At 35.3% G+C, this 24,351-nt stretch overlaps 2 long non-coding RNA genes across 2 annotated transcripts in view; one reads left to right on the plus strand and one right to left on the minus strand.

The window, feature by feature from the left end:
* Positions 1 to 942, minus strand: part of LOC104665501 — a 66,762-nt gene extending 65,820 nt beyond the window's left edge. The window contains exon 1 of the long non-coding RNA XR_748413.1: positions 752 to 942. This is a non-coding gene — a long non-coding RNA (uncharacterized LOC104665501). The remainder of the gene's footprint in view (positions 1 to 751) is intronic.
* A 2,815-nt stretch (positions 943 to 3,757) lies between these two features.
* On the plus strand, positions 3,758 to 22,857 carry LOC104665500. The gene is made up of 4 exons (XR_748412.2): positions 3,758 to 3,813; positions 6,393 to 6,456; positions 21,871 to 22,052; positions 22,643 to 22,857. It is a non-coding gene; the product is annotated as an uncharacterized LOC104665500 (long non-coding RNA).
* The last annotated feature ends 1,494 nt before the right edge of the window (positions 22,858 to 24,351 follow it).

Below are 24,351 nucleotides of genomic sequence, written 5' to 3' on the forward strand. Positions count from 1 at the left end.
TCCGAGGCAGATATATGTGTTTGAACCATTTAAGTAACTATGTTCAATATGAATCTATCAAAAAACATAAATCGATGAAAACACATAACTAACAAAATACCTAGTATTTTCTTTGACTACATCTGTGAAAATATGGAAAGTAATATAAATCCGAGACCAGCTTCACTGTGCTCTGTACTGTCTAACAACACTGAAAATCTTATATTATAAATGGAAGTCAGACAAAAGGAAACATATTCAAAGGAGAGTAATCAAAGCATGGGGAAGTATGCCATCTGAATAACAACTGGAAGAGAAGTGGTAGTTGTTTCCGGTTTGGGGCTATTATGAAACAGCTGCTGTGAATTTTTTATATAAATCATTTTCATAGACGTATGTTTCCATTTATCTAAGGTAAATATCTAGAAGTAGAATTGTCTATGGTAGGTGTACATTTAACTTCATTAGAAAATGCCAGTTTTCCAGAGTGGTTGTACTATTTTACACTACTTTTTAATTGTTTGTATGTTTATTTCAATCTCATTCCTTGATGGAATTATGTCAATCTTTCCAGATTCCTGTCTTAGAAAAAAATTGGAAGACTTAACCACTCCACACTCATATGCAGTGACAAAAAATAAGCAGAATTGAATATCCATTACCCTTTTAGATGGCACAGGAACAGTCCAATTTCCCTCACACTTCACTCATCACTCCTGACTCATTCATTCTTTTGGTACTAACTGATATGTATTAACATGAGTTTGCATACCCTCATGTAATGGGAGACTGACACAACCCCAGTCATTTTAACTTGCTGACAGCAGGCCATTGTTGATGCTTGCATTTGAGTAAGAACATAAACTTTGAGGTGTGTGTATGTGTTTATACTTTGTCATTGTTGTTGCTTTTTGTAAGTGCCATCTTGGAGATATTTCTGTTTTTCCTTTTGACTGCCTCCTCCTTCAGTTGTACCCAGAGGGTGGGAACAGAAGCAGCAGCAGGGATGTTGCTAGGCAAAAAGTTTCTGATGACAAGGATGGAGATTGCAAATTACGATTAGTGCAAACCCGGGATGTGTCCTCAGCTTAGGATTCTGTTATTTACCTAATTTGAGCCTAATGATATGAAACATTGTTGTAATGTTGAAGTTTCCTTATCCTTTTCAAGGTGCTTCAATTCCCTGAGGAAAGAGGCAAACAGATGGAACCTTTCACACTGCAGACATAGAAGAACAAGATAGAAATATGCTCTCTGTCCTTGATGTGAAGATGCTGTCACTTTTAATTCTCCAGCTTGTTTACTTTTCTACTACATAAGAACTGGGGCTTGTTTTAGCAGCATTGATTAAGTTGTCATTGATTTTCAAGATGGGAAATAAAACTTTCAAATTTCCCACATGAATTTTAAGTAAGTCAGATATTAACAACAAGATAAAACATTTACCATGGCAATGACAGAATAGTCAAGTATCATTCAAAACCTTTCAAGGCTCACAAAGAGCATATGGATTCTAGATGTCAATACATACATGACTAGGTAGTAATTTTATTATTTAATCTAAATAAATGCTTCCATAAGCATCTAGCACAAAAAATAGAGAGTTCACTTATTTTTCTACATGTTTGTGTTCACTCGAAATTTGCAAAAAGGTATATTTTCTACCAGTCGATAGAAATCAGTCTTATTAACAGTTAAGATTTATTGAGCTCAGTATTCTGCTAAACTTTTAGAGCACTATGTGAATTAATCCTCGCAAAAACCTCAGAGCAGAGTTTGCCCAACTTGGAACTACTGACATTTTGGGCTGGATAATTATTTCAGGGTAGGGACTGTCCTGGGTATTGTAAGATATTGAGCACAATCTCTGGCCGCTACTCATTAGAAACCAGTACCGTCTCTCATCCCAAATGGTGAAAATAAGACAGAGTGCAGGGGCTCACACCTGTAATCCCAGCACTTTGGGAGGCTGAGGCAGGAGGATGACTTGAGCCTAGGAGTTGGAGACCAGCCTGGGCGAAATGACAAAAGCCCATCTCCACAAGAAATACAAGAATTAGCTGGGCGTGGTGGTGCACACCTGTCATCCCAGTTACTTGGGAGGCTGAGGTGGGAGGATCTCTTGAGCCCGGGATGCAGAGGTTGCAGTGAGCTGAGACTGCACACTTGCATTGCAGCCTGGGCAATAGGGCAAGACTCTATCTCAAAAAAATATATATATCAAAAATATCTTCAGATACTGCAAATGTGCCATGGGGGCAAAACTGCACTCTGGCTGACAACCATTGCTTTAGGACAAATATTATTATTTCTCCTCCATTACAGAACTTACCTGGAGACACACAGCCGGCAAGATGAGCATCTGGAGCAGAGAGGTAAGCTTGTTTGGATAAAGCCCAGGAACTTTGTATTAATTGATAATGTCTCCAGTTGATTTCAAAGATACATGAGCAGAATTGTGTCTAGTTACATGTGAGGGTTTTCTTAGTATTTACTTTAATGTATATGTGAATTGAGCATTTACTATTTGGAAAATACTACACCAGAGCAAAAAGTGATGACAAACTTAACTTACTCATGGCCACTGAAGAACTTAAACCTTGTCATTGGTAAATAGCTAATTCACAATTGAGGTTATGAATTTCATGTACTGTACTCAAATGCCTTTAAAGAATGAAATATACATTCAAGTTTCTTAAACATTACCTTTTAAACATTTCTGTTCATTTAAGTTTTGGTATCATTGAGCAAATATGCAAATATAAAATTATTACCTATGGTAGAATTATCTTGTGAGAGAGAGTGTATCTCTATACTACAATAATTGGCAAATCTAGCCCATTATCTGTTTTAGTAAATAATGTTTTATTGGGACATAGCTATGCTCATTTGTGTATGTGTTGTCTGTGGCTACTTTTATGCTGTGATGACAGAGATTAGTTGTTGTGGCAGAAATCATATAGTTCACAAAGCCTGAGACTTTTACTATTTGGCCTTACGAGAAAGTTTGTTAACCCTAACATAGTATTTCAAGGTAGTCAGATTTTTGTAGCTGTGTAATCAAAGGTATTCTACTTGTCTGTGTTTATGCTTTGTATATTTTTAAATGTATATTAATCTGGAATACATCTGTGAAGCACAAGAAATAACATTCAGTCTTTTCTCCTATTAAATTGCCTTAATAAAGAATAATTGATTAAAATGATCTGAAGACTCATTCTGTGCTAGTCAATTTGCCAGGAGTTCTACATGCATTACACTACTTAATTGTTACAACAACACTGTGAGGTAGTCAGTCAATTTTCACTTTTTATGAGGTCACTGAGACTTATGAAGGCTATGGAACTTCCTCAAGGTCATGCAGAATCAGAACACAGACATGTTTGATTGCAAAGCTCAAGTCTATTTAACAACTGTATTACACTCTGTGCACAGAACAAAATGTCAATAAAAAATTTTTTTGGTTTTACCTATGTTTTAAAGATCTAAGCAGATAATTTTTTCAAAGTTTATCCACATTTTCTGAATCTTCTTATAAAGAAAAAATACCCTATGCCTGCATAAATGAAAGGAGACCAAGATTATTGACTTATTCATTTAGCAAATACATAGTGAGCCCCTATCCTCCACTAGGCATTGTGCTAAATACTAAGGATATAGTTGATAAGATACATAATCCTTTACCTCATCAGGCTCTGCTCCTAGTGGGGAGACAAAAGAAAAGCAGAAAAAGATGACAACACAACGGGCTGAAATGACCATAATACAGTTATGTGCCAGGTACTTAGAGAGGATGAAGGTTTCACGAATGTATTTGAAACCAAGACTTGATAGGTGAATAACGATCAGCCCTGATGGAGATTTGGACTCTGGCCATGAAGTCTTTGGAACTGCCTTGGGATACAGAAGTGTTTTTGTACAATTCCTGACTCTGCAAGCTTGTGTTTTAGTTAGGGGATGCAAGCTAGAATGTGTAAAATATCCATTAATAATACAAGACATCTTATGAGTAACTGCTAAATTGTGTGGAACAGCATAAAAGTACAATAGCAATTGAGAGTTGAAGCGAATCAACAGAGTGTAGGGGGGAGTCAGAGGGAAGGAGGGATGGAAGTTGAACGTTTAAAATAATCAGAACCTGGCTAAATGGGGAAGAGGGGGTGTTGAGGGGACTGAGTATTTTTGGTGACCAACTGAAGCAGGGATAGTGTCCACAAGCTCTTGACTCCCAAAGAGACTGGCCTCGATAAAATCAGTGTTAAAAATAGTGGGAGAGAAAGGTCTATTGGTAGCTTTGGGCAAACATGTAGATAGTTTTGAGAAGAGTGGAAGAAATAAGAAAACATTTATCTGGGCTGGGCGTGTGGCTCACACCTGTAATCTCAGCACTTTGGGGTCCAAGGTGGTTGGATCACTTGAGGTCAGGAGTTAGAGACGAACCTGGCCAACATGGCGAAACCCCGTCTCTACTAAAAATACAAAAATTAGCTGGGTATAGTGGCACGCACCTGTAGTCCCAGCTACTCGGGAAGCTGAGGCAGGAGAATTGCTTGAACCTAGGAGGCAGAGGTTGCGGTGAGCCGAGATCATGTCACTGCACTCCAGCCTGGGTGACAGAGCAAGACTCCACCATCTCAAAAAAAAAAAAAAAAAAATATATATATATATATATATATATATATATATACACACACACACACACACACACACACACATATATCATACTGATAATAGGTGGTTTGTAAATAGCATAACGTAATCTTAGGTGAATAAGTGAAAAAAGACCAAATGCATTAAATAAATCATTGCTGTAGACAATTTTTAAAACTTCTATTAATGTAATTTGATCCCAAAATAATTGGTATTCATGCCACATTGAAGAGGCTGCACAGTACTTTAAAAATGAATTGATATCTTCAAGTAAATAATTCTAGTTTATCACTTAATAAGGGTACCTACCTTACTGTGTATCTGACACTGTGAATAAAAGCATCTATGACTCATTATCACCTCCCTAGCTTTCAGTCTAATAGAGGAGGCAAGGAGTAAATCAAATTATCATAAAATGACCCCCACATTTAACAACTAGATAAGAATTCCAAATCAGAAGCAATCACCAGGAGAGTTCATCATAAATGATGCTGGCTTAGGAGTAGAGGACATTAAGGAAGGTTTTATTCTGATTAAATGGGATTTAAAGGGAGCTGAAAAATAAATAAATGTTGCTGAGGCAAAAGGCAGGTACATGTTGTGGACTGAGTAAGGAAGAAGCATCCAGACTGAAGAAGTAGCATATACAAATCCCTGGGCAGGAGGGAGAACAGAATATTCTAGCTTGTGAATTTATTTGAAATGTGAAAGATACATTTGGAGTAGTCATTAATGGTCTCAAATTCCTACTGTTGAAGTAAAATTGCAGCTTCACAGACAAGGACACATGGTTTTCTTTATTATTCAGATGTAAAATCTGTACATCTGGCGCAAGCAATGTAAGTAGGTAAGGTATAAATAATTTGAAAATGCTAGACCATTAAAAAAATTGTTATGTTTCTCTGCCTGAAAATAGCACTTTTTTCTTTCTACCCGGAGACAAAAGAAAGATCAGTTATACATCTAAGTCTTGGGTTGAAATAGATTGGGTCTTAAAATTAAACACACATAGTTAGGATTATTTGATCTAGATCAAATAACCACTCCTATGTTGATTAATGTAGCTCTTATGTAAAATTCATCTCCTTTTCCTTCCTCTGTTCCATTTATTTGCTTTTTTGGTAAAGTTGCTTATTTTTGAATATGATTTAAATACTGTTTTTAGCAATCATGAAAATAAATGTTAAAATTGTTTTTGATTAAAGACTTACATTTTGTTCTGCTTCTCATAAACTTATGAGATCAAAATTTTTAATCCTCTATCTTGAACCTAGATAGCTGTTTTAAGCAATATGGAAAGGAAATATTTATGAATACAAACTTTGAGAAAGGCACAGTGCCAAGAACCACTGTGAGGAATATCACCACATTTTCATCAAGTTGCTCATAGTCTAGATGGGAAGCCTAAACTTAAATTATATGTATAATTTTATATCCCATAGAGATGAACAATATGTATGAAATAAAAACGAATTGGGAAAAACTTATTTGGAGAAGAGGATGGTCTGTAGTGTTCTGTATGAGAGCTTCATGGATAAGAAAGCACTAGAGTTGGATCTTGAAATAGATTAGATTAGATTGGGATACAAGAGACCTATTAAATTAGTAGATGGGGTGTTTATCCATGTCTATTAAGTGTCAGAGTCCACATCTCCATCTAGTATGCTATATTTTCTCCCTAATGGCATTTTTTAATATCATGATCAGTTTTGATAGAATTCTTCTATTATAAATACAATGTGTTTTTATTGTCTGTTTTTTAGGAATTTTACTTTAACAGAAGATAGTAGTGAGGGCTTGAACACTAAGGAATTAATGAGAGATCAGGTAACCATCAGTTAATACACATTCAATGCTCTTTTAGCTTGGTTATTTTCATTCTTTCAAGTCTCATTTTCATGAGATGATTTCTTCCAAGGGGCATTAAGATTTGACTTTTGTAATCAGGTCATGATGTGGCTTGCTTGCTTATGTGAGAGGATTTTAGTGCAAAGTGAATTAAATTCATAGAAGAGAGCTCTGTTGCTTGAACTTATGAAAAGTTTAGCTTTTAGTTTGAACAAGAGTATTTTACAAGAGACAATGGTGATTTTAGACTATGCTGATTATTTTCATATTTGAGTAAAAGTGAGTAGATTGTAGTTTTTCCAAATTTGTGGCCATTTTGAGAAGACAGCAATGTATATGTAGTCTAGTTTCATAGAGAATTCTCGTAAGAAATAGTGAAAGATAAATTGATACAGAAAATGCAATTAAGGCCTAATTATATGCGTACTTAATGGATAGGTGAAGGCATTAAGGAAAGAGAGAGGGAGAAACAGAGAGCGATCATGTGCATTTCAAGTGTAAACTGGTTATTGTTTGAGGGATTTGTGAAAGGATATTTGGAAATCAATGTTTTATCACATGAATATAAGAAAGGACGCCAACAGAAATATAATACTTCACAAAATTATTTTTGCACATGGTGATAATCATCAGTAAAATAAGATTTACTTTTCATCCAATAAAACATTAGAATAGTGTAACCTACAAAGATGCTATTTTCTTCATTACATAACAAATTCTGTGAATTTTCTCAAAGTATCGCTCTCAAAGAAATGTGAGGTTTTAAGATTAGATAAGTAATATAAAACAAGGAAGAAAAGAAAAAAATGAGAACTAATTACATAAAAATTAAATCATCAGTTTTCACACTCTAATATTGTTGGGCTTCAAATGGAATGCCGTGAATGATTAAACACATGAACAAAAATGCTATTGTGATCATTTCTCAAAATTCACAAAAAGAAAATTATAATAATCAAAATTTAATCTATGCTTAATACTAGAATATTATTAGTACTTAGATTTTGAATATGATTCTGAACATGTTGAATGTTTTAAGAAAGTACTTCATTCCAAATGATGACAAAACTATTCATGACAGAATAATCTGAGATTATCGGAAGTTTCCTAATTTGTTTTCGTGTGTTAATTGTTATTTAGACACTAGGAACTATTTTAAACCTAGGCATTGCTTTAATTCTTACACTATTCTTACAACATACAACATGTCTATTGTAGTTAGTATAATCACTAATTTCATAAATAAGGAACATAAAGCTTAAGAATTTAACACCTTTGAGGCAATTAAGATGGTAATTAATTGAGCTAGAGTTTGAACCCAGATCCCAGTGATTACAAAAAAAATTTAACGATCAGGTTATAGGGCCATCTATAGAAAGGACCACAAATACCCTACTCAGTAACTACAGAGGTTCCAGTAACTGGGTTACAGAACTTCAGAGAACCACTTACTAACTGAGCTAGTTATCAGTTAGTTATCATCATGCTAATTATCTGTAATGCAGCATTCATGTTAGTACTTACAACCTCTTAGGTCTGAAGTAGTAATTTAATAATGTAATGCACAGAGGTAGTTTAATAGTTTAATTTCGATTATGCATGACCCTAAGAAAGTGAGCATTAAAATAGCTTTTATTATTATTCTTAGATTCATATACCTGTGTTTATAAAACTGGGTACCTTAGATTTGTGTGGCATAGCGGAGGTTTCAAAATGTTTTCACACATAAAATATTCATACATATGTTATTTAACATTTTATGTCATGTTTAATTAAGATAGGCTTAACATCTGCGATTGTAAGGCTTAAGAATGACATATAAAATTCCGGTGCTGCAACTCAACTAGCTTTTGGGGAAAAAAACACAGAATACACTTTTTTTTTAGGTTTGAGATTCAGTTCTGAAGAGTTTGCTGCTTTACCTTCTGAACTTACTCACTTGAAATATGGCTTTCTTTCTACGATTCTGTGGAATTGGCAACCTCCGTTTTTATTCTAACAATGTAATACATTTCTAAATTAATATTATACACATTTTTCCCCCAGCAAAAACTGCTCCCAATCAGAATAAATACACATCTCCCATACTTTGCCTACACTTTTACTTATCTCATTTGAGGAATGTATCTATTTTAAGAAAAACAAGAAATATAACCTGATTGTGTTTCTCGGGGTCAGAATCCTGTTCTTTGAGTATCTTCTGATCACAGTAAGCCTTTGATGAATTTTGCTAAAATTGTTGAACATAATTTGAGTAGCTACAAGCTTGGGAACTAACTATATAAAATTATATCCACGCCATCAAGTGACTTGCAATTTTATTGGTTAGAATTCTCTTTTAAACAGCTTTTTTTTTTTACCAAGACTTTGATAAACGTAATGAATCTTTTTAGATAATATAGAGAAATGCAGATTATTATAACAAATGCCAAGGTACTCATCTTGATTTTCTTAATTGTCTTCATTGTTAAAAAATTATTGCTTCCATGAATCTGTGCATGTCTGTCTAATTCAAGTTTCTATATGTTTCCTAAAATTTATATATTTCTACTCAATGTATAATATTAAATTGTGGATTTTATTCTTTACATAAAGAGTGTTATGCTGTACCTATTATTTTTTTTTCCATTTCACTTTTGAGATTAGCCATGTTAATGGACATAGATCTATTTCACTTTAATTGTTGAATAGTATTACATGATTTTAAAATATTGTATTTTGTTTATTCCCCTGGTAATGGGAACAAAATGAACAATAATAAACAATGTTTAACAGTATATTCTTGTACAGATGTCCTTGCTGACATAAGTAGGAATAGTTCTAACAAATATACTTTTGAGTGAAATTGCTGGATTTAAGGGTGTATGTGTTTTCAACTACTTTGGTGTCAGACTCCTTTTGCTCACATTCCATATTTATAGTCAGAAAATCCAAACTGCTGTACCTGTGAAAAATGTCTAGGCATGACTCTTTTTATCACTTCTACTTGTCACTGTGGTCTGAACATCCTCTTGATAAGCTACTGCACCAACAAACTAACTGTCCTCTTTGCATCCACCCTTCCTTCTATAGACCATCTGCCACACAGCAGCCCAGGGGATACTTCTAAAACTTAATTCAGATCCTATTACTTTTCTGCCTCAAGCCCCATAAGGGCCACTAATTCATTCAGAGTAAAAGACAAAGATGTTATAATAATTTACAGCCCACAGCCACAACTCAGGATTGCTTTGTTTACTTGTTTTCCTTTTTCGTCTTCTCTAGACAGTAGATGGAGACTTTCCCTCCAACTTCATCCCCATTTCTGACAATGGGAAACATTATTACTTCCTCTTTTCCTGATGGTGTGGTATTTTGTGGTCCTTATTTAATGTGGGTTTGGTTTCCCATGGGGTTCCCAGCCCCAGGTGGCAGGCACTGACTTTGACTTTCCTCCTTCTGCCCAGCAGAGCAACAAACCTCAAAGCCCAGTTTACTTAGATTAGCAGATACTCAGGGAGAAAAACAGTTAAATGCTCCTGTGATCTTTATTTTGCAGGGTTTCCACTCTCTTTTATATTACAGCTGGTTATTCCCACCAATCCTGTCAACACTTGGTCTCTTTTTTTTTTTTTTTTTTTTTTTTTTTTGTATTTTTAGTAGAGACGGGGTTTCACCATGTTAGCCAGGATGGTCTCGATCTCCTGACCTCGTGATCCGCCCGTCTCGGCCTCCCAAAGTGCTGGGATTACAGGCTTGAGCCACCGCGCCCGGCCTAGTCTCTTAAAGAGTTTTAATTTTTTAAAATCACCCTTGGTCACTAAACTTACTATTTAAAGACAAAAACAAACAAATAAAAACCATCATGAACATATTCTTTATCAATAAATGAATATAATAGTCCCAATAATTTTAAACACCATAAACCATTTGCTTCTCCAGAAAATCAAGGGCTCTAGTCTCCGAGAGGGAGAGTGAATCTACTCTGGTTGAACACAATCAAATACTGAATTATTTTTATTTTAACTGTCATTTTAGTAGTTCCTAGACCTTCAGAAGCTTGTCAGAAATGAAAATGTTATGTGGTTATTACATTATTTAGTGTCTTGCATGAATAAATGTTTTCAGTTTCCCCTATTTGGACTATCTAAATAGTCTAGAACAATCATAGCATCTGCTTGAATTTCTGATAGCCTTAGAAAGACAGTGTATGATGGCAACATAAATTAATAAAGACACAAATATCTACTTTAGACAGCTTTCCTTTTACATTTTTATTTAATTGGAAAGATATGAAAACAAAAATTTAAAAATCTTCCATAAATTTCTCACTAAAAAAAAAGTACACACAACAAGAAAAGTGGTGTTATTTCTTTTCTGATCTTCCAATTCTAATACCAAGAGAAAACAGTTGCTAATAACATGATACATGTTTCTGGATTTCTTTATGCATGTTTACATATACTTTTTATAAAACTTAGATCATATTACATAAACTATCCTGCATACTGTTTTTTTTTTCACCTTAAGGGGTTATTGTAGTAAATGCATACATTTAGTTAATTTTTCAAATTATGAATAGCACAGCAATACTAGAATAAGTATTAGACATATGTGGAATTAGAATAAGACATATGTCAGCACAAAAATAATTAATACCCATAGATGGAATTACAACTTAAAAACTGCTTTATAAATTATTTTCAGTTAATATGATTTTTGTTTTATTCTCAGAAATATTTACTATGGAAAATGCAGATGTCATCTTTTTTCAATTAATAATGTAAGGGCTATATTCATATACTCATGTTTGCTTATAATATCATTTGGATAATTTAGTATTATGAATATACCTCCACTTACTTTAGTTTCTATAGTCAATTTTTTTCATTTCCTATCATAATTTAGTAATACACATTTACATAAAAGATTTCCACATATCTTAACATATAAAACTACAGTATGTGAAAATGATCATTGTAAAGTTTTTCTATAATGTATTAATTGGTCATAACAAAATCATTCCTGCTTCTTTGCCTCATAAAATGATTAGAAGTGAGAGCTTAGACCTGCAGCATCCAATATGGTGGCCAGGAGCCACTTGTGGTATTTGGGATTGTGAAATGCTGCAAGTTCAAACTGAATAGTGTTATAAGAGTAAAATACACATTGGATTTCAATGACCCAGTATGAAGGAAAGGAATACAAAATATCTCATTAATCATGTTATATTGATTTTATTTGAAATGAAAATATTTTTGAACACTAGGCAAATAAAATATATTTTAAAAAATTATCTTCATCTTTAATTTAATTGGATTTATTTTTGAAATGTTGCTACTAGAAAATTGATGACTGCATTTGTGGCCCCGTTATATTACTTTTGGACAGTGTTAGTACAGTTTTTAAAATTAATATACCTCTTGTCTTTGAGACATAAAAATGCAAAGTCAACAAAGAAGGGTATAACTCATTGAAGCAATTTACTGACCTAGATGTGGCCAAGAACTTTTCCAGGGACCCACGGAACCTACTGCAGATTCCAGAATCAGGAAAGTGAAAACTTGCATAGCTGATGGCACACACTTCTATATTCTTTCATTTTGTTCCCTATGTGATCCTTAAGAACCAGCTAGTTGAACAGATAAACAGGGGCTATGCAACTAAAAATTTCTGCACTTCACTTGTATGCAAAAAGGATGAATGACAAGTGAGAAAACTTAAGTATTTAAGTATTCACTGAAAACCAAAACTGCTTCTGGGTCATGCATAGATTGATTGAATCCAGTTTTCTGGATTCAAAGATTGTCTTAGACTGTTTGGGGTGCTATAACAAAATTCCTTAGACTAGGTAATTTCCAAAAAAATAGATATTTATTATTCACAGTTCTGGAGGCTGGGAAGTCCAAGATCAAGTCACCAGCAGATTTAGTGTTTGGTGAGAGTCAGTTGCTCTAAACAGCACCTCACATGGCAGAAGAGCAAAAGGTCTCCCTCAAACCTCTTTTATTAGGGCAGAAATCATATTCAGGAGGGAAGAGCCCTCTTGACCTAATCACCTCCTAAATGCTTCATTTATTAATACTGTCACTTGAGGATTAAGTGTTAATCTGTAAATTTTAGAGGAGAAGCATTAAAATCACAGCATTCTGTCCCTGGTCCCCCAAAGTTAACGTCCTTCTCATTTGCAAAATACATTTACTTCACTCAAATACTCCAAAAGTCTTATCTTATTCCAGCATCAACTTTAAAGTCTAAGTCCAAAGGTACATCTAAATATCATCTAAATAAGATATGAGTGAAACTTAAGGTTATAATTCATTGTGAAGCAAATTTCTTCCCAGCTGTGAGCTTGGGAAATCAAACAAGTGATGTGTTTCCAAAATACAATGGTGAAACAGACATAGACATTCCTATTTCAAGAGTGACAAATAGTAAGAAAGCAAGAGGTACCTGGTCTCAAGAAAGTCCAAAATCCAACAGGGCAAACAACAGGCCCAAGAGAACTGTGGAGGGAAGGATATTCCCAAGACAAGAGACCAGTAGAGCTACCAGTGTGCCACTCTTGCCTAGGAGAGATGCAGGAGTGTGACTTCCATGTATCAGAGCTTCTGCATGAGCTGTGCCCAGCAAAACCATGGGGCCATGGCTTCCTGGAGCCTTGAGGACCCATTTACCACCCCAGTTTGTTTGGAAGGTTAAGATATCAAGCCAGAGATTATTCTTAAGCTTCAAGTCTCTCTGGACTATTCTTTGAAACTGAAGTGGAGATAACTATGTGCCTAGAGCTTGTGTACTCTGCATGCGAGCAGAAATAGCACCTTTCAAATACTATCAAGGTACTACCTGTGCCCTCTGGAGGGGCAGCTGGAAGTGCACTTCTACCTGCTGGAGTCACAGGTGGGGTAGATCCTTCAAACCACTCTCCCTCTGAAGACCCTGGAATTCTGGGCCTATGATGGGAAAGGCAATCCTGCCTCTGAAATGCCTTCAGGGTCATTGTGTGTGTGTGTGTGTGTGTGTGTGTGTGTGTGTGTGTGTGTGTGCTTATTTTTGTTTTTTGTTTTTTGAGACAGAGTCTCGCTCTGTAGCCCAGGCTGGAATGCAGTAACAGAATTCACAATCTTGGCTCTCTGCAACCTCTGCCTCCCAGGTTCAAGTGATTCTCATGCTTCAGCCTCATGAGTAACTGGGACCACAGGCAGGTGCCACCACACCTGGCTAATTTTTTGTATTTTTGGTAGAGACAGGGTCTACCATGTTGGCCAGGCTGGTCTTGAACTCCTGGCCTCGAGCGATCTGCCTGCCTCAGCCTCCTAAAGTGCTGGAATTAAAGATGTGAGCCACATCTTTTTTTTTTTCTCTTGAGGAGCAGCACCTAGATTCTTTCTATTCATACAAATCTCCTTATTCAAGAGTTGCTTGCAAGGTTTGCTTGGCCACATCCTTGGTGTTCTCTCTGAAACTGTCTTTTTCATACTTTAAACATGGTCAGGCTAAGAATTTTTCAAATCTTAAATACTGCTTCCTTTTGATTATAAATTCCATTTTTAATTTGTTCTCTCTTCTTCCATTTTACTGTAAATAGTCAAGAGAGACCACGCCATACCCTCAACCTCTCAACACCTTACTTAGATATTTATTCTGCTAAATATCCAATTTCATCACTTGTAAGTTTCTCCTTCTACAAAGCGCTAGAACACTAACACGATTCATCCAAGTTCTTTTACACTTTACAACGAGGATGGCCTCTCCTTCAGTTTCCAATAACATGTAGCTTAGTTGCAGCTGAAACTTCACCAGAATGGTCTTCACTATCCATATTCCTACCAACATGATCACACGACCACTCAGGCAATCTCTTAAGAAGACTGAGACTTTCTCTATAGCTCTCTTCTGACCCTCCCCCAAATCGCCCTTAATGCTCCATTCATGATGATGTAGGCTTTTCCTAGTATGTACCTTCAGCCTCTACCAATTAACCAGTTCCAAGGCCACTCCACATTTTAAGGTATTTCTGAGAGCAAATACAGTACCCCCATTTCTTTGTACCAATTTCTGTCTTGGTCCGTTTTGACTGTTATAGCAAAATACCTTCGACTTGGTAATTTATAAACAATAGAAACTTACTGCTCGCAGTTCTGAAGACTGGAAAGTCCAAATCAAAGCACCAGCAGATTCAGACTCTGGTAAGGGTCTTCTTCTCCTAGACGGTGCCTTATAGCTGTGTTCACACATGACGGAAGGGCAAAAGGTCTCCCTCAAGCCTCTTTTATAAGGACACTACCCCCTTTATGAGGACAGAGCCTTCATGGCCTAATCACCTCCTAAAGGCCCTACCTCTTAATACTTCCACATCAGAGATTAGGCTTCAATTTATAAATTATGGAAGAAGCAGCACTCTGAACACAGCAAAAATGTTCATTAAAGTGTTACCGCAGTTCCTTATGAATCAAAGAAAGATTTCAAACAAGTTTTGGTTTTCATTATAATATAGCTTACTGTTTCCTCAATATTGAAAATTAACTATACAAAGAGTTGATATATAAAATATCTTCAGAAATCAGGGTATTCAGTTAGTTCACTTTGTTTCCAAACAAATTGAATAACAGCTGTGTCCAATTATTTAGAATATTTTTAAATTTAGCTTTGGACAGAAGAAGGGTGGTTTAAGGAACACTAACAGATCTGATAAAACAGGTATTTGAATTCATAGCTCTCCTTGGTTAGATGACCTTTTACAAACTGCTTACATTTCTCGATCTCTGCTCTTCAGATAAAAAAGTCAAGTTTGTATTAGAACAGCAAAAATGCAGTGGTTATACTTTAAAGTGTTCTGTAGTACAAAACCTTCAAGAAATGCAACTAAGAATATAAATTGTAGAGATGGAAGAAGGCTTAGGTAACAGTGGAGTATCCTCATCCAGAGGTCCTCCCAGGGAATTTCCAGGGATTACAAAGGATTCCATTTTGAAAGTTTTCTGTACTGAGCTTATCTGAGTGGCAGTATGAGCTCTCAGTATCAAATAAAAATTGAGCCCTGAATGAAGCATTTGCCATTTGTCATTCCTAGCAGTGCTATGTCTTCTAATGCAGTTTATCATTTTAAAATACGACATTCCTGATTAAGTTTTATCATTTTAAATATCAAGAAAAATATTCACCCGTCATCTGCTCACCTCAACCCCTCTTTCCCATTGCTTATTCCGGGTGTCCATGATTGTCCTATAGATATCTAGTGAAGGGGGTAAATTTTAGGTAACAATGCTTGCCTCATGATCCTTTATATTCAACCTAAGCTGATTGTACCAGAAACAAATGTAACTCAGAGGCCACAACAAAACAAATAGATCGACCAGTGCCATTATGTTCTGATATCACACCAAAATATGAATTTAGTCTATCAGCTTTCTTCTCTTGAGAATATGAACTCAGAATTAATAACAACATGAACATTTTTTAAGTGGGCAACGTACCTGGAAAACTGTGATGTAGAGATGAGCCGTGAGGTGGGGTAGAGAATATAGAAGGGTTTTTTTAAAAAGCAAATAGATAAGATAAAAATAGAAGGGAAGATCTCATGAGACAAACATTAAACTAAGCTGTGATCAATTTTATTTGGAGTAACATTTCTTCCATTATATTGAAAACAAAAAGTACCATAAATAAAGTATGCATCACAAATTATGTTGCTCATTAATAATCACACAATTGTAAGATGTGCCTATACTTTGGTTTTGGCCCTACCTTTTACTGTATATGAATCTTCATTTCTTGTGAAATGGAGACAATAATACAGTTGCTATGGAATTCCATTGGAAACAAAATGAAATAATGTAGGCAAAGAATCTTTTGACTACATTATTTCTAAAATTCTAAATAGAGTTCTAAAAAAACTTTTAGAATATATAAATACTCAGTTCTTAACCAACAATCTTATTAAACACCTTGCTTTTCATTGGAAAACATTTTGGCATTACTCAAATTTGAAAAGGAAGATAAATTCTGAGTCTACAGAATGTGTGTCATAATCATAATCTACAGAGATAGACCATGATATTTTAAAGATAGTAAATGTTTAAGGAAATCAGGTATTAGCTGAAAAAAAATTTTACCTCTCTTATGACATGACAGTTGAAATTCTCTAATTCTCTTAATGAATTTCACTTACAAAAAATGGGTGGCAGTATACTGAGCAGAATAATATTACTGTTCTATGTCACAACTCTCAGTAATGGACTTTTGATTATGTTTAATAAGTAATTTCTTACCAAAAATTCATGTCATAGTAATAGAATATGATAACCAGAAATGTGGCTTATACTACACAAAAAGCTATTTCTCAGATTTAAGCAGTTCCATTGTTCAAAATAAATACACTAATACATGATATAAATCAAGCTTTTTGGATGCTCAAAAATAGTTTTGACTGAAGGAGTGATAATATTCAGCCCTCATTACTGATGTAATTGTAAACCTCCTTGAAACATTCATATGAAGATGATCACAGGAAAATAAGGCATCGTACAAAACTTGAGCTTGGGCAAGAAACATCACAATGTGAGACAGCTAGCGACTTAAAAGTGATGCCACGGTGAATACTCTGGGGAATGAAACACTTCAAATGTTCAAAAATTCAGAAAACAAATTATGCCTCACCTATGTGAAGCCCTATGTGTCCTTTTCTACATAGCACAAGAGAATTCTAAGGGGATTGGGATTTGGTGCAGAAGGAAAGGCGGAAGGAAATTACTGCATTTTCACCTTCTCCCACTTTATCACTGGGCTAGGGGATGACTCATGTACATCTTCTTGAAATATCCATTGTCATCAATAAAATGAATTTGAAGTTTTAAATAAAGCAATATTGAAATTAGAATCACACTTATTTCCTGTCATTATTTCCAAGATGCTGAATAATCCAGATGAATGGAAGAAAAAAAGGTCAATGAGTTCATCCTTAAATATATTCAGAGAGAAGCTTTCAGGAAACCAGACTCAATAAAAAAAGAAAAGTAAAGAAACATGAGACTAACATAATATGGGATAACTAAAAACTCATCCAGTTCTCAAAAGGTTCACATATGAGGGATACTGTTCACCTGCCTGATGGCACATTTCCTTTTTGCTTACTCTATGAGCATGAAATCAACCAAGCAAGACAAAAGTGCCTTGTTTATATTGTGTGCTTAATAAGCAGTGATCCGTCCTACTCACTTAAAAAATCTAGTTGAGCAGATTGGATCCCAGTCTTCTAAATGTTTACAAATGGTGATAACACTGGTAGGACTAAGCTCCACTGGATACATCACATATTTTTGTATATAATACATGTTTCTGGATTTCTTTATGCATGTTTACATGTACTTTTTATAAAACTTATGTCATGTTGTGTAAACTATATGGCGTACTGCTTTTTTTTTTTCAACTTACAGGGCTATTACAGTAAATGCATATATTTAAGTAATTTTTCAAATTATGAATTGTACAGTCATATTAGAATAAGAATTAGACATATGTGGAATTAGAAGACATACATCAGCACAAAGAAAAATACCCAAAGATGGAATTACAATTTAAAAACTGCTTTATAAATTATTTTCAGATAATATTTTGTTTTCTTCTCAGAAATATTTACTGTGGAAAATGCAGACAGTGCAGGTTGGTGCAAGAGTAATTGCGGTTTTTGCATTGCTGAAATTTGCTGTTTGATATTGGAACATATTCTTAAATAAATGTGGTTATGTTTACATCATTTTAATGTGCATTTCTCACTTTATGTTTTTTTGCTAATGACTTATTACTTGTTTATTTCATATTTATTTTAGCCTATGGAAATGATGTTAGACAAAAAGCAAATCTAAGTGATTTTCCCTTTTTTTTTTTTTTTTTTTTTTTTTGAGACAGAGTCTTGCTATGTTGCCAGGCTGGAGTGCAGTGGCGTGATCTTGGCTCACTGCAACCTCCAACTCTCTGGTTCAAGCAATTCTCCTGCCTCAGCCTCCTGAGTAGCTGGGACTACAGGTGCCCACCACCACACCCAGCTAATTTTGTATTTTCAGTAGAGACAGGTTTCACCATGTTGGCCAAGATGGTTTCAACCTCCTTACCTCAGGTTCCACCCTCCTCAGCCTCCCAAAGTGCTGGGATTACAGCCGTGAGCCACCGCGCCCAGCCACGATTTTCTTATTCAAGTTCAAAATGGGTCATAAAGCAGCGGAGACAATTCACAACATCAACAACATATTTAGCCCAGGAACTGCTAAGGAACGTGAACTGTAGTGGTGTGTCAAGAGGTTTTGAAATGGAGGAGAGCTTTGAAAATGAGGAGCGTAGTGGCAGGTCATTGGAAATTGACAACAACCAGTTGAGAGCAATCGTTGAAGGGGATCCTCTTATAGCTACACAAGGAGTTGCTGAAGAATTCAGTGTCGACCATTCTATGGTCATTCAGCATTTGAAGCAAACTGGAAAGGTGAAAAAGCTCTGTAATTGGGTGCCTCATGAGCTGAGAGAAAATCAAAGAAATCATTGTCTTAAAGTGTTGTCTTCTCTTATTCTGTGCAACAGCAATTAAGCGTTTCTTGATCAGATGTGACATGCGTGGCCGGGCGTGGTGGCTCATGCCTATAATCCCAACACTTTGGGAGGCCAAGGTGACTGGATCACCTGACGTCAGGAGTTTGAGACCAGCCTGACCAACAGGCAAAACCCCGTCTCTCCTAACAATACAAAAATTAGCCGGGTGGGGTGGCTTGCGTCTGTAGTCCCTCCCAGCTACTCAGGAGACTGAGACAGGAGAATTGCTTGAACCCAGGAGGTGGAGGTTGCAGGGAGCCGAGATCAGGCCACTGCACTCCAGCCTGAGTGACAGAACAAGACACTGTCTCAAAAGAAAAAAAGAAAAGAAAAACTAAAAAAAAAAAAAAAAAAAAAAAAATTCATGACTTGATGAAAAGTGGATTTTATACGACAACCGCAATGATCAGCTCAGTGGTTAGATCAAGAAGAGGCTCCAAAGCACGTCTCAAAGCCAAACTTGCACCAAGGAAAGATCATAGTCACTGTTTGTTGGTCTGCTGCCAGTCTGATCCACTACAGTTTCTGAATCCCACACTGAAAACTGCAATGCCTGCAGCCAGCATTGGTCAACAGGGCTCATTTCTTCTCTATGGCAATGCCCGACCACACGTTCAGTGCACAACCAATGCTTCAAAAGTTGAATGAATTGGGTTACACAGTTTTGCCTCATCTGCCATATTCACATGACCTCTCGCCAACTGACTACCACTTCTTCAGGTATCTCGACAACTGTGAAAAATGCTTCCACAACCAGCAGGATTCAGAACATGTTTTCCAAGAGTTTGTCAAATCCCGAAGCATTATTTTTACGCTACAAGAATAAACAAATTTATTTCTCACTGGCAAAAATGTGTTGATTGTAATGGTTGCTATTTTGACTAATAAAGATGTGTTTGAGCCTAGTTGTAATGATTTAAAATTCACAGTCCGACCGCAATTACATTTGCACCAACCTAATAAATTGATGTCATGTATGGACAGTCTGTAAGGGAAGAATGCTCCTCTGAGGTGCCACAACACAAGTCATTTACATTAGAGCTCAAAGACATCTACTAAATACAATTAATGTTTGACTTTATTTCATAAGTTTTTAAAAAAATTACAAAACAAAAATATCACAAAATTAAATAAGTATGCAAGGCATACCTGAAGTCATGAAATAATCTCAGGAGAAAGAAAGAGTAAAGGCGACAACAGCATAGGTAATTGAAGGCACTTCTTTTTCCTAAACATGCTTGTCTTCCAATCTTTTAATCATAGTTCTGGCATGTAGCCCAAGCTAAAGCATAATCTTTTCAACAGTTCTCTGCAGCTGTCTGAGTGCTCTCGGTGGATGGTGAAGGGGTTAAAATGTGCTATTCCTGAATATTGACTATTTAAGTTAAAGACACTTGAAAAATAGCAGATGTGAAAAGATCACGTTGACCTTGTGCTGTTTCTCAAGAGCAGAACAAGAAATTCCCATGTGAAAGGTGCTCTTCCTATATTAGAAAGAGGCAACGTCCTTATCCTCAAGGACGGGAAGTTGAAACTGAGAGAATTCTATGCAGACACTGCTAATATAACTCTGAAGTCTCCATATATAATTTAGTTGCTTCTTCGCTTTTACTACTCTTTGTCTTATTCACTCTATATAAGTAATAGATTCTAACTGCTTCTTTAGGTCTTCAGTATTTTTTTTTTTTTTAATGAGGGCTCCCATGCCATATAAAACTTAACATTTTGCTTTTCTCCTGTTAATCTAATTTTTGTAAATTTAATTCTCAGACCCAATCGGAATACTAAGAGGATAGAGGTGGAGTTGTTCTGACCTTACAAAAGAGAGACGTGATACTGATGGCTGTTAGGATTCACAGGCCAGTTAAGATTAATGCATGTGTGTGTCTCCATATCTTTAAAGTGCATTTGTTCCCATTAAAAGAGTAAACATATAGCCATATAGATTATTTAGCACCCTGAATGTTAAAAACAGAAAGATAAAAATTTGTACTTTTAAGGATGGAGAAATATTACATGGTATTGTTGAAGTAATATTTCTATTCTCTATTAACATGGCAACTTTTTGGGGAAGAGTAACTATTTTTATTTTTTTGGAAAGTCCTTGAAAGAGACTTACAGAAACTGAGGTAAACACTTCAATGTTATGTTTGAGACTGGCATGAAAACCCTTTTGCACTATGGTCATTTAAAGTAAGATTCTTTCTAAATATTAAGTCATTATATGAACAGAGTCATTTTCCAGATTATTTAACTCTGTTACTAATTGTGCTATGAGAAATGAAACTTCTGACTCTTACGCTGCAGTGTTAATGGACTGATTCCTTTTCCTTACAGCATATTGTGGATATTCTGTTCACATGTGTTATGAAGAATAATGATAGCTTTATGCAATATATATTTTTGTAATCTGGGAAAATGTATATTACTTTATATCACATTTGATTTCTCATATAAATTACTGTAGCCCTTTGCAAAACTTTGAAAATCCATCTTTGGAGTTCACTATGTTAGTCATGCCTTTTAGCGTTCTTTATTTGTATTTTTGACAATAATGAAATTACTTAATGTCATTTCGAGTTCATCCCATTACATATACACATGAACTCAGAGCTGGGGTAATTCACTTATGTAGTTCAACATCTCCTTTGTTACAGATGGTAAACGTGCAGATTTCTCCCTCCAGGAAAGAAACTCTTTCATAAAATAATTGCATATTCTGCTCAATTTTTTCTCTTCACTGATGCTTTTGTATTGTTATTACACCCTGTCAGATTAGTAATTAGCACGCAACCTCCATATGACATAAATGCATTTATCTTGCTTTCTTAAAAGCCCCTTTAGCAACTCAAAGCATATTATAACTCCAGCTGGCCAAAAAGAGATGAAATAAATAATATAACAGGAACAACTGCAAGAGCAAGTGCAGCTTCAGGTTGGTGCATTTCTTTTGATCAAAAGGTCAACTTGCAACTGCTCTTTGAAGAATGTGCTGGTGACAGTGTGCAACCTTTGTAGTAAGTTTTTTCATTACTTTTTAATAAATAATTGAATTAATAGCCTCAGTCACAATCTGAGGGAGGAAATTAGCTGAAGAAGGAGAGAACTCTGTGATAAACCTTCTGAAAAAGAGGGGAAAAAAAAGGGTTAATCCATAGGCCAACCTTAAGAAGGACTGAAGACCCCAAAAAAACTGACCAAAGAGTCTATGCCTAGTAGAGTCAGTTTGAAATGATGTAGATTAGAAATGGAATTACAGGAACAAATTGCTAATTCGTACCCATATACGGAGGAAAATTCAGTCTGCTTGGATATCTTTTTCAAAAGGAAAATAATTCAATAACAATAACTGAGGTGAAAAGTATTCTGTGAAATTTCTATAGTGAATAGAATTGGTTATTTAATTTGCAAAGTTCAGTGCAAAATGAAAATGCAAGTTTGCTTATTCAAAGTTATTAAGAATTTAAAATTGTCAAAATAGTGATAGCAGAGCCTTAAACTAGGTTGGGGGAGGGGAATGCAATGAGGATAGGAGCGGACATCGGCGGGGTGGGGGTTTCTAAGTGAGACTATACAGGTTGCATGTCTATGAATCTTGCTCCTGCAGGTAGCTCCTGGACTGGCCTTAGGCTGCTTTCAAATTAAACCAGCACTGTAAAGAAGAGAGCAAGTACCCTAAAGCTGAATGAAGGGGCATCTTAATTCCAATCCTGGCTCCACTGCTGACTGTAAGTATGACCCTGGATGAGTTACCTCTCTCAGTCTCAGTCTCCTCATCCACAAAGCAGGGATCACAATAAATGAATAGCACCTTTCAAAGAACCCACCATATAGTGAGTGTTCAACAAATTCTGTGTTCACCATCTAACATCATAACACATTGAGTATCCATCAAAGCAGAAAGTAGTTTGTACCTGGACATTTCTGTTTCTTTTGTTTGCTATCCTACTGGTGTTTTACTTAAATTTAGTGTGGTAATATGAAAGAAAATTACTGCCCTTCTGCTATTTAGTTAGCATTTTTATGCTTTTTTTTTTAAAGTGTCACAATAAAATTAATAAAATTTGTCGAGTCTTTCCTATTTAACTAATATTATGTAAAGATAACTACCTCCCAGGACTACATTATACAACATATAGTAGCTACCCAGGGGCAGCATCTGAATTGTTGAGAAAATTCTACAAAGAAAGTACCTTCCTGTGGACATCATACCTATTCATATTGCCAGTGTCAGGGATGCTTACCATGGTTATAGCATGAGAATAACATGATGCTGATTATCAATACACAGCAAATGAACATACTTCCTCAATTCTAATAAAGCATCAATTGGGACACACAGGCCGTAAAATGACTAATAGCCTTTAGGTGGGGAGAAAAACAATTAGAATGCCATCATATTACATGTACAAATGAATTTAAAAATGCAGTCTGATTTCCAAAATACTAGGCTATTTTATACACATGTTAGTACTGAGGAAGTATGTCAGGACATTCCATTGACCTATGATATAATCATTAAGTTTTGTTCATTTATTGACCTTATGAGAGTTTGTTCTCTCATTTGCTTATATATATGTGTGTGTATATATATATGTCTCCCATTTATATATATATATATTTCCCTATGTATCCTATACATATATGTATTTCCTATATGTGCATCTCTCCATATGTATAATGTAGACTACATCAATAACATTCTTCTGGCTTGTTTTGAAAATAGGAATTATTCCTTCCTTTATTCATTCCACAGATGTTTATTGAGTACCTTCTATGTGCCAGGCACTTTTTTAGTAATTTGGGATAGGACAGTAAATAAACTGGAGAAAAATCCCTGTCCCATGGAGCTTACATTCTATGAGGGAAGATTTCAATAAACAAAATGAATAAGTAAAGTAAGAACTTGGTAATGACAAGCAATGTAGAGAACTTTTCTCTTTTAAAAGAAGAGAAATCTGGAATTCTGAAACTTGATTTGAAGTAGGTGCTTAAAGATGATATGATATAGAATTCTTCCTTTGATATTCTAATATAAAGGGTGACTCCCCTGTACTATGACCTAGATTGTATATATCGTGATCTTTGTGTTTGGTTGGTGTCCACTGTCAGTCTTTTATCGTACTGGGCGTTTTAAATAAATAAATAAAATACTAATAAATCATGGTTGCACATTACAAAATATGAATTGAGAATAAAGAACAATGCATCTAGACACTGGACAAGATATTTCATTAAGTGCTAAATTATGAGGTACAGCCATAAGTGTTGACCACATTCAGAGAAGAATATAGGCAATTCCTAGCAGATCCCGGG

This window comes from Rhinopithecus roxellana, chromosome 3, assembly GCF_007565055.1.
Source record: "Rhinopithecus roxellana isolate Shanxi Qingling chromosome 3, ASM756505v1, whole genome shotgun sequence".
Taxonomy (NCBI): Eukaryota; Metazoa; Chordata; class Mammalia; order Primates; family Cercopithecidae; genus Rhinopithecus; species Rhinopithecus roxellana.